We start from the raw sequence: 8,672 nt of genomic DNA, 5'->3' as shown, positions 1-8,672 counted from the left end.
GCAGGGGTTGACAAGAGCTTTACATGCCCCACATGGTGTAGCACCTGCCAGGTCCCACCAGCAATCAGCAGCCTCTTCACCCCTCCACCAATCAAAAGAGTCTTCATTCCTCCACCAATCAACAGTCTTTTCACCCCTCCACCAATCAACAGCCTCTTCATCATTTACAGCCTCTATGCTGCCTTACTACCCTGATGTTATCTCACCTTGGGATGGAGCAGTCATCATCAAATACAAACAGGTCACACACAACAGTGTCTTTTGAAGATCTGTCGAAAATAATGTTATGCCATGAAGGAATGGAACATGATGCAACCCTCTCACAAGAGATGACCAACATGACCACAATGCATTGTTCTGATTACAGTGCATCTGGAAAGTATTCACAGCACATTAATTTTTCCTAATTTTCAGCTTTACATGTTTTACATTTTAAATTATACCAGCCTTATTCCAAAATTGATTTCCCCCTCAGAATTCTACACACAACACCCCATAATGACAATGTGAAAAAACTTTACTTGAGGTTTTGGCAAATTAGAGCCAAATGGGGCAGTGGTGGCCTAGTGGTTAAGGAAGCGGCCCCGTAATCAGAAGGTTGCTGGTTCGAATCCTGATCTGCCAAGGTACCACTGAGGTGCCACTGAGCAAAAGCACCGTCCCCACACACTGCTCCCCGGGCGCCTGTCATGGCTGCCCACTGCTCACTCAGGGTGATGGGTTAAATGCAGAGGACAAATTTCACTGTGTACACTGTGTGCTGTGCTGCTGTGTGACAATCACTTCACTTTAAATCATTTAAAATATGATACCACAAGTTTGGCACACCAATCTATAGCCAGTTTTTGCCCATTCCTCTTTGCAGCACCTCTCAGGCACCATCACTTTGAATGGGAAGCCATATTAAGATCCCCCCAGACATGTTCAATCAGATTCAAGTTGTTGTCCTACTGAAAGATGAATCATCACCCCAGCATCCCTACAGCATGATGCTGCCACCACCATGCTTTTACAGTAGGGGTGGTATTGGCCTGGTGATGAGCAGTGCCTGGTTACCTCCAAACATGAAGCCTGGCATTCACATGAAAAAGTGCAATCTTTGTCTCATTAGACAAGAGAATTTTGTATCTCATGGTCTGAGAGTCCTTCAGGTGCCTTTTACTAAGAAGTGGCTTTTGTTTGGCCACTCTATCATACAGGCCTGATTGGTGGATTGCTGCAAAAGTCGTTGTTCTTCTAAAAGAAGAGAGAGTGATCATCATGTTCTTGGTCACCTTCCTGACTAAGGCCCTTCACCCCTGATCACTCAGTTTAGGTGGCTAGAAGAGTTCTGCTTGTTTTGAACTTCTTCCAGTTATGGCTGATGTAGGCCACTGTGCTCATTGGGACCTTAAAAGCAGCAGAAATGTTTCTGTAAACTTTGTGCCTGTAAAGATTTGTGCCTTGAGACAATCCTGTCTCAGAGGTCTATAGACAATTCCTTTGATTTCGTGCTTGGTTTGTGCTCTGACATGAACTGTCAACTGTGGGACGTTATATAAATCATGTCCAATACACTGTTTCTCCACAGGTTGAGGCTAATTAAGAATGCAAAAAATCTCAAGGATGATCAGGGGAGACAGGATGCACCTGAGCTCAATTTTGAGCGTTTATGTGTTATTTAAGTACACTAAGTTCTTTATTCTTTTCTTTATTTTTAATAAATTTATCAACCTCAAGTAAACCTTTTTTACATTGTCACATTGGGTATTGTGTGTAGAATTCTGAGGAAAACAAATTGGAGTAAGACAGTAACATAACAAATCCTGAATCCTGAAAACCTCAATCCTGCCCTTCAAATAATGCAGTCAAGGTTTAAGCTGTGAGGTGGTGGTCTGTTAAACTTACACTTCCTTCCTCATCTCATTTAGAAACGAAATGCACTTTTCAACTGAACAGCTTTAATGTTTGTCTTCATCCACAAGTCATGTTGTGTAATGTAAAGCATTTGCTGTTAAAAAATGCTGATGTCCTTGATATGGATACACACACACACACACACACACACACACACACACACCAGTGAAGACATTAAGGGAGTGTCAGGAACGCTGAGCAGCAACCGTGGCTCCAACATGGACACAACATTACTTGTTGAATGTTCACAAAGTTAATACATGCACACACACACATGCTTCAGGGCCCCAGCTGAAAATGCTACTCACTTGCTGTTGGTTTGTCTGTTGGCTTCTGCGTGTGCACATGAAAGAAACCCGCACGTGAAATATTTCAGGCTGTCTCTTATGAATCTGGTCTTCTTTCCACTGGAAACACAGATATTACATTCAGTTAGTGGTCAAACCTCATATATTCTTTTCTTTTTCTCCTCCTGCCTTCTATACACCTCTCCGCCTGTGGAATTATATATACAGAACACGCATGCGCACACACACACGCTTACAGGTCGCTCCGTCTGTTTTCACTTTGGGTCAGGGCTGTGACTATGCAGGGTGGAGATGATCTGGCACAAGTCATAATATGGAGATCAAATATTCAGAACATTAGCACCATTGACAGATGAAACGGTTACTGTTCCACCTGGGATATATTTGGTGTAGGATATTTTGGATTAGAGCAACAAGGAGTAGAGTGTGATGAATAGAAGGTTGGGTATTAGTATCTCCCAGATCTGCAGTTCTTCAGGGATGTTCCTGGTCGGCAGGACCTACTACAAGTGGTCCAAGCAAGGAAAATACACAGACCGTGTAGCTTCAGGTCGGTCAGGGTGTTCATGTAGATTCATATCCACCACAAGGGCTCCTACAATGTCCATGTGAGCAAATCATGTAGATAGGCGGGGGATGGGGGCATGAAGGTAAGTCACTGGTGGTATTTTAATGCTTTAGATAAGGGCGTCTGATAAATGCTGTAAATGTAAATGTATGTAAATGGTCATCTGGCATTCAAGCCAAAGCGGTGGAGTTGGTTGCAAATGGTTTGTCTGGAAACCCTAGTACCCCTCGTATCTCGTAAACGGGCCTGCAGCTGTGTGGGTGTTGCATAATGATGTATGAGTGCATAGGTCCTTAGGTACTGTTGATCATTGTGGTCTGTCACTCGTGGGGCTCCACTCCTGGGCCTGTCATGAATTCTGCCAGTAGTTCTGTGTCTTGATGCAAGTCTGCTGATGACACTTTGAGAAGCACCAAGTTCACAAGCAGCATCTGACTGCCTGCCACCGACCCGAAGGCACGCCATGGCCAGGTGACACTGCTTGTCCTTGGCTGTTTGAATGATGAACTTGGAATGACATACTGATACCAGTGTTTTATACCCACAGATTGATGAAACATTGAAAAAGGTTGTCTCTTTGTATTGTACACAATAAGACCATTGTATGGAAAAAAAATGAGGTGTGTCTATCACCCCAATACAGTTGCTTCCCTATCCCAAAAATGTCTGAAATGAAACAAACGCCACATGTATGACATCCACTACATTTACATTTGCAGTATATAAGACGCCCTTATACAGAGCGACTTACAATCAGTAGTTACAGGGACAGTCCCCCTGGAGCAACTTAGGGTTAAGTGTCTTGCTCAGGGACACAATGGATGTAAGTGGGATTTGAACCTGGGTCTTCTGGTTCATAGGCGAGTGTGTTACCCACTAGGCTATTACCACCCATCTAAGTCTCTCATAATATCCCTAACTTATTGTGAGTAGTGTATTTGATATTAGTCTTCAAATTAAGGTAAATGTCATGTTTTTAGTTGTTATAATCTGATGAGAAATCATTTATTAGATTTTTGGTCAGGGGGTTTGTGTCTCTGTTACCCTAAGAGTTACACCAGCAGAAGCTCTACCTTCATGACAAAGTGCAATCCAAATAGATTACAAAAACACTTATACGCTGAACACCCCATCCCCATCCCTACTTATTTTCTGCCGATGCGCCCCCTCATACATACCTGTTGAGAACCGGCCTTGCATGGAGGCCAACTACAAGTAGGATGAACAGGCGGATCCCTGCATGCCTGCACCAGACTCCCTCCTTTCATATTTCCCTGCTATTGCCAAGTATGGCTGTTGCATCCTGGACTCCTGTTATCTGGAAGTGATGCTATTGGTTCCCTACATGTAGAAAAGGAATGATTTGAGGAAGCCTACAAAAAAAGATCTGTGGTCACCAGCAGAGTTTCTTCAAAAACTGTGAGCAAGCATATTTTAATGAATGGATGCTGGCAAATTTGAAAGAACGGAGGCTGTTGGTAAAATGAAATTCCCTGCATTTTGTTTTTGAATGCATTTTTAATTTAGTTTATAGCATTTTTAATAGCATAAAACATTTGCATGTGTATTTTATTAAATACAGTTCGTTTTTATTTATCCCATGAGTGATATTTGCATATCTCACTCAGGGACACAATGGTAGTAAATGTGGTTACTCCATGCACACGGCTAATTAACAGGGCCTAATCATTCTCAACTGAAGCTCGTTGAATGGGAACAATTTGGCCCTGTTATATACAGTAGATAAGAGAAGCTACTGGAAAACATGGCAACATTAACCTAGACCTTGAACCTTACCTGATGTGTTTAGTTTCAGTTCCTGGCAAAAGGGTGAGATTAGTTTATTATTATACTCTCTCCCTTTTTGACCCTCGTGCTGTTCTTGTTTAATAAATACCTTTTTGTGTCTATGTCCTTTGCTTGCGTTTCCTTCCTCCCTCAGCCATTGGATCGTTTCCAGTGCGGTGTGGACCCATGTGACGAGGACCTCAGGGTTTCGTGGTGAGATGGAGTGGGGAGCTGGGTGAAGAATGCAACGAGTTGTCACTGGCCTGATTCTGCCTTGAGGTAACCCCACCTGTCCTGCATTAATAGTAAACTCATTCCCCCTTTGCGCAGATGTTCCCCCCGCAGGCCAGAAGCACTGTCCCAGCACTCCAGTCCACAGCAGAGAATTGTCCCCTCCTGGCAACCACCTGTACCTACTCCCTGCTTACGCCTTCCACCACCACCTGGCGCGCCAGAGGAGTCCACAGGGGTTGCCTACTATCATCACTGCACTCACACCACCATCAGCAGTGCAGCATCTTGCTCTCTGCCGATATCTGCGGTTGTGCCATGCCATCTATCAGCTATCCCATGTCTTCTCATCCCCCAGGTGGCGTTGCTGATCAGAACCCTGAGGAGGGGTCAGGGAAACGACGGGGCTGGAACCTCAGATAGCTGGTGTGGAGGGTCGATCAGGCACAGGCCTGGGTCCTCCTCAAGGGGGGGCTCAGCAACAAATAGACTGCAGGTAGGCAAGAGCTTGCAGCCACGACTGGCAACTGGACTGACGACTGGAAGAGGGCCTGCTCCTCCCAACGGACTAAAGAGGGGTTGAGCTGGGAGGGGTCCACCGACACTGCTCCTGCACGTGCTCTGAAGGCACCTCCCTGTGGTCTCAGGGCGGTCTGAGACTGGGCCTCCTCGGAGTAGGGCCCTTCAGGGGGGGTACTGTAATGGCCAGGGCCTGGCCTCGTGCAGCTGCTATGCACACGGCTGATTAACAGGGCCTAATCAGCTGAAACTTGCTGAGTGGGAATGATTAGACCTTGTTATATACAGAAGAAGGGCCACTGGAAAGCGTGTTTCATAAATCCCTTTTGTGTCAATGTCCTTCCAATGTCCCTCAGTCCATGGATGTGACCAGAACTCCTCACCAGCAATCATCTCTCCAAAGCCATTATACTTCTGTGACATTATTTGATTTCTCTCCAGTGATTCATTTGTCCTCATCGTCGGAATCTGGCTAGTTGAGCAGTTCCGAGATGGTTTATTAAGCTCTGGGTAGGCTGATGAGCTTGTGTGGAATGTTGCTGGTGTAGTATTAATGAGTGGGACAGGAAAGGTTTTCGTAGGAAGGTCGGTTTATTGTTATTAAAAGTACAGACTCAGGAACACACTGCTATCACACCATAACACATTAGCAAACTAACTGGAAATCCTCATGTCCTGCCTCACATTGGAAGCCTACACACTTAAAATCTTTACACTCATCACCCTTTTCTCTTATCTTTGAGTAGGTGCATGCTGTGTGACGCTCAGTTTTTCTGTCCCATTCTAGAGAAAGCACAAGGTACAACTGCAAGTCATCTTTTTAAATAATGAGAACATAAAACAAAAACAGCATAACAGAAATGCAACAAGGACTGGAGAGACAACCGAAGCAGGAGAAGGAAACAAACTAGGATACAGAGATTACAGCTGTAATGCTATCTTTTCTGTATGATGTAAGTCTTGCGTGTTGTAAATTATTTTTGTTTAACGTTAGTTTGGTTTGCAAATCTCGGCCACTATCGTGAGGTGATGTATCTGCCTCTCGCAATTATGTTTTAAATCTGTTAATTTCCCCACACATTTCCTTTCCCTCTTAGTGTAGCGCTCGTAGTGCACACATAGAAAGCTGGGCTTTAAAAAAGCTGTGTATTCGGGCTATTACAGCTGTAACGTTCAATAGATAAATTTGAAGGTTAACAGAGATATGGCACCACCTTGTGGGCCAGGTGGAATATGATTCTGCCCTTCGCCTGCATCATAATGTACTGTCATTTTGCACTGTTTATTGCATGTGACCTGAATACTAAATATTATAATAGGTAAAGTCCTGGTTTCATTAAAATTGGGAAACTTCCATTAAAAATTTTAACATGATTTATTCTATTTCAAGCAATGGAAGAATATTACAGAGAATTAGAGTGGAATTAAGTACGATGGTAAAAGGAATACTGTAAATGTAGTTTAATACACTACAGATTAGTTGAAGCAAATAAGATTAGAAAAATATGAAATACACATTTCAAAGAAAGAATTAAATTGTATATTAAATATTACACTCTTTTTGTCATTCAATAGTACTGTCTCTGGAACAAATTCAAAACATAAACTGAAACACCTCATACTCAAAGCATGGTTCACTCCACACACACACAAACAAATACTCCCACATAGTTTCCTATAGAAAACATATAAATTCCTTCATAGAGTTGGAATTTGGTCTCCTCAATATTGATAAAGCTATCCTTGCAGTAGTAGCCTAGTGGGTAGGACACTCGCCTATAAAGTCCCTGGTTCAAAACCCACTAACTGCCATTGTGTCCCTGAGCAAGACACACACCCTGAGTGTCTCCAGGGGGGACTGTCCCTGTAATAAGGCACTCTGGATTTTGTGTCTGATTAATGTGTTTACAGTCTATTATCAGACTAATTGGAGAATAAGTAAGAGTAGATTTGGTAAATATTTTCCATCCATTACTAATTAGTAAATTAGTAATGTATGGAAAATAGAAAAATGCGAGTTGGACATTCTCTCCCACACATTATACATAGAGTGAATAAATGTGGTCTGAGTACTAGGACACCTTTACAGACTGGCACAAATTGTGATCGTTGGGGCAGCCAATAAGCCAAACCACTGACTGCTGAGACATTTGCACACTTTCAAGCCTATACACTAATATGTTGTGGTCAATTGTGTCAAATGCCTTATACAGATCAATACACAGATACACACAATGTTTCCTATCACAGGCTATATCCTTTAGAACATTTATAGCAGAAGTGCTTGTGAAACCAGACTGATGTTTTGATAAAACTGATTCTTTAACTTGCTCATTGATGAATACTAATATTTTAACCAAAACTGAGTGTTTGAAAATAGGTGTGTAATTGTTAGGCAATGTCACCTGCTTTAAAAAGTGGCCAATGAAATGTTTTTAATTTTACGCCAATCATGATAGAGGCAAGCACATGAAGACCTTGCTGCCCTCCACCCTGGACCCACTGCAATTTGCCTATTGTCTGAACCACTACACGGATGCCACCATCGCCACCACCCTGCATCTGACCCTCACCCACCTGGACAATAAGGACACATACACACAAATTCATAGACTTCAGTTCAGCATTCAGCATCTTTGTTCCTGAGCACCTGATTGAGAATCTGAGCCTTCTGGGCCTGAACACCTCCCTCTGCAAGTGGATCTTGGACTTCCTGACTGAGAGACCATCGTCTGTCCGGATCGGGAACAGCATCTCCAGCACTACCACACTGAGTACTACAGCTAATCAGGGCTGTGTGTTAAACCCAATGCTGTTCACCCTGCTGACTTTGCAGCAAGGCACAGCTCCAACCACATCATCAAGTTCACCAATGACACGACTGTGGTGGGTCTCATCAGCAAGAATGATGAGTCAGCCTACAGAGAAGAGGTGCAATAATCTGTGAAACAATCTGTTTCTAAACATGAACAAAATGAAAGTGATGATTGTTTACTACAAAAGAGAACAGAAAAGAGAACCACTCTCCACTGAACATCGACAAATTTTGTGTGGTGATTGTCAAGACACAAAGTTCCTTGGTGAGAAACATCCCAGAGCCCCTGATGTATGCCTACCGGCCAAACAGGTCAACATCAGACACCATTCAGATGCCCTTCACTGTTCCATCTACTACTAAAAAAACAAAGTTCTTGTTCAGTTTATTTATAGAGCACCTATAAACAACCAGTTGACCAAGGTGCTGTACAAGGTAATGTTTACATAAAATGGACAGCTAAGAATAAATGCAAGTAAGCATAAAACATTAAAAACATAAAATAATAAAAGCATAAAAGCAGGACATAAAGCAATAAAACATAACC

The sequence above is a fragment of the Denticeps clupeoides genome, chromosome 2 (genome assembly GCF_900700375.1).
Source record: "Denticeps clupeoides chromosome 2, fDenClu1.1, whole genome shotgun sequence".
Classification (NCBI taxonomy): domain Eukaryota; kingdom Metazoa; phylum Chordata; class Actinopteri; order Clupeiformes; family Denticipitidae; genus Denticeps; species Denticeps clupeoides.
Note: the sequence above shows the minus strand (reverse complement) of the source record.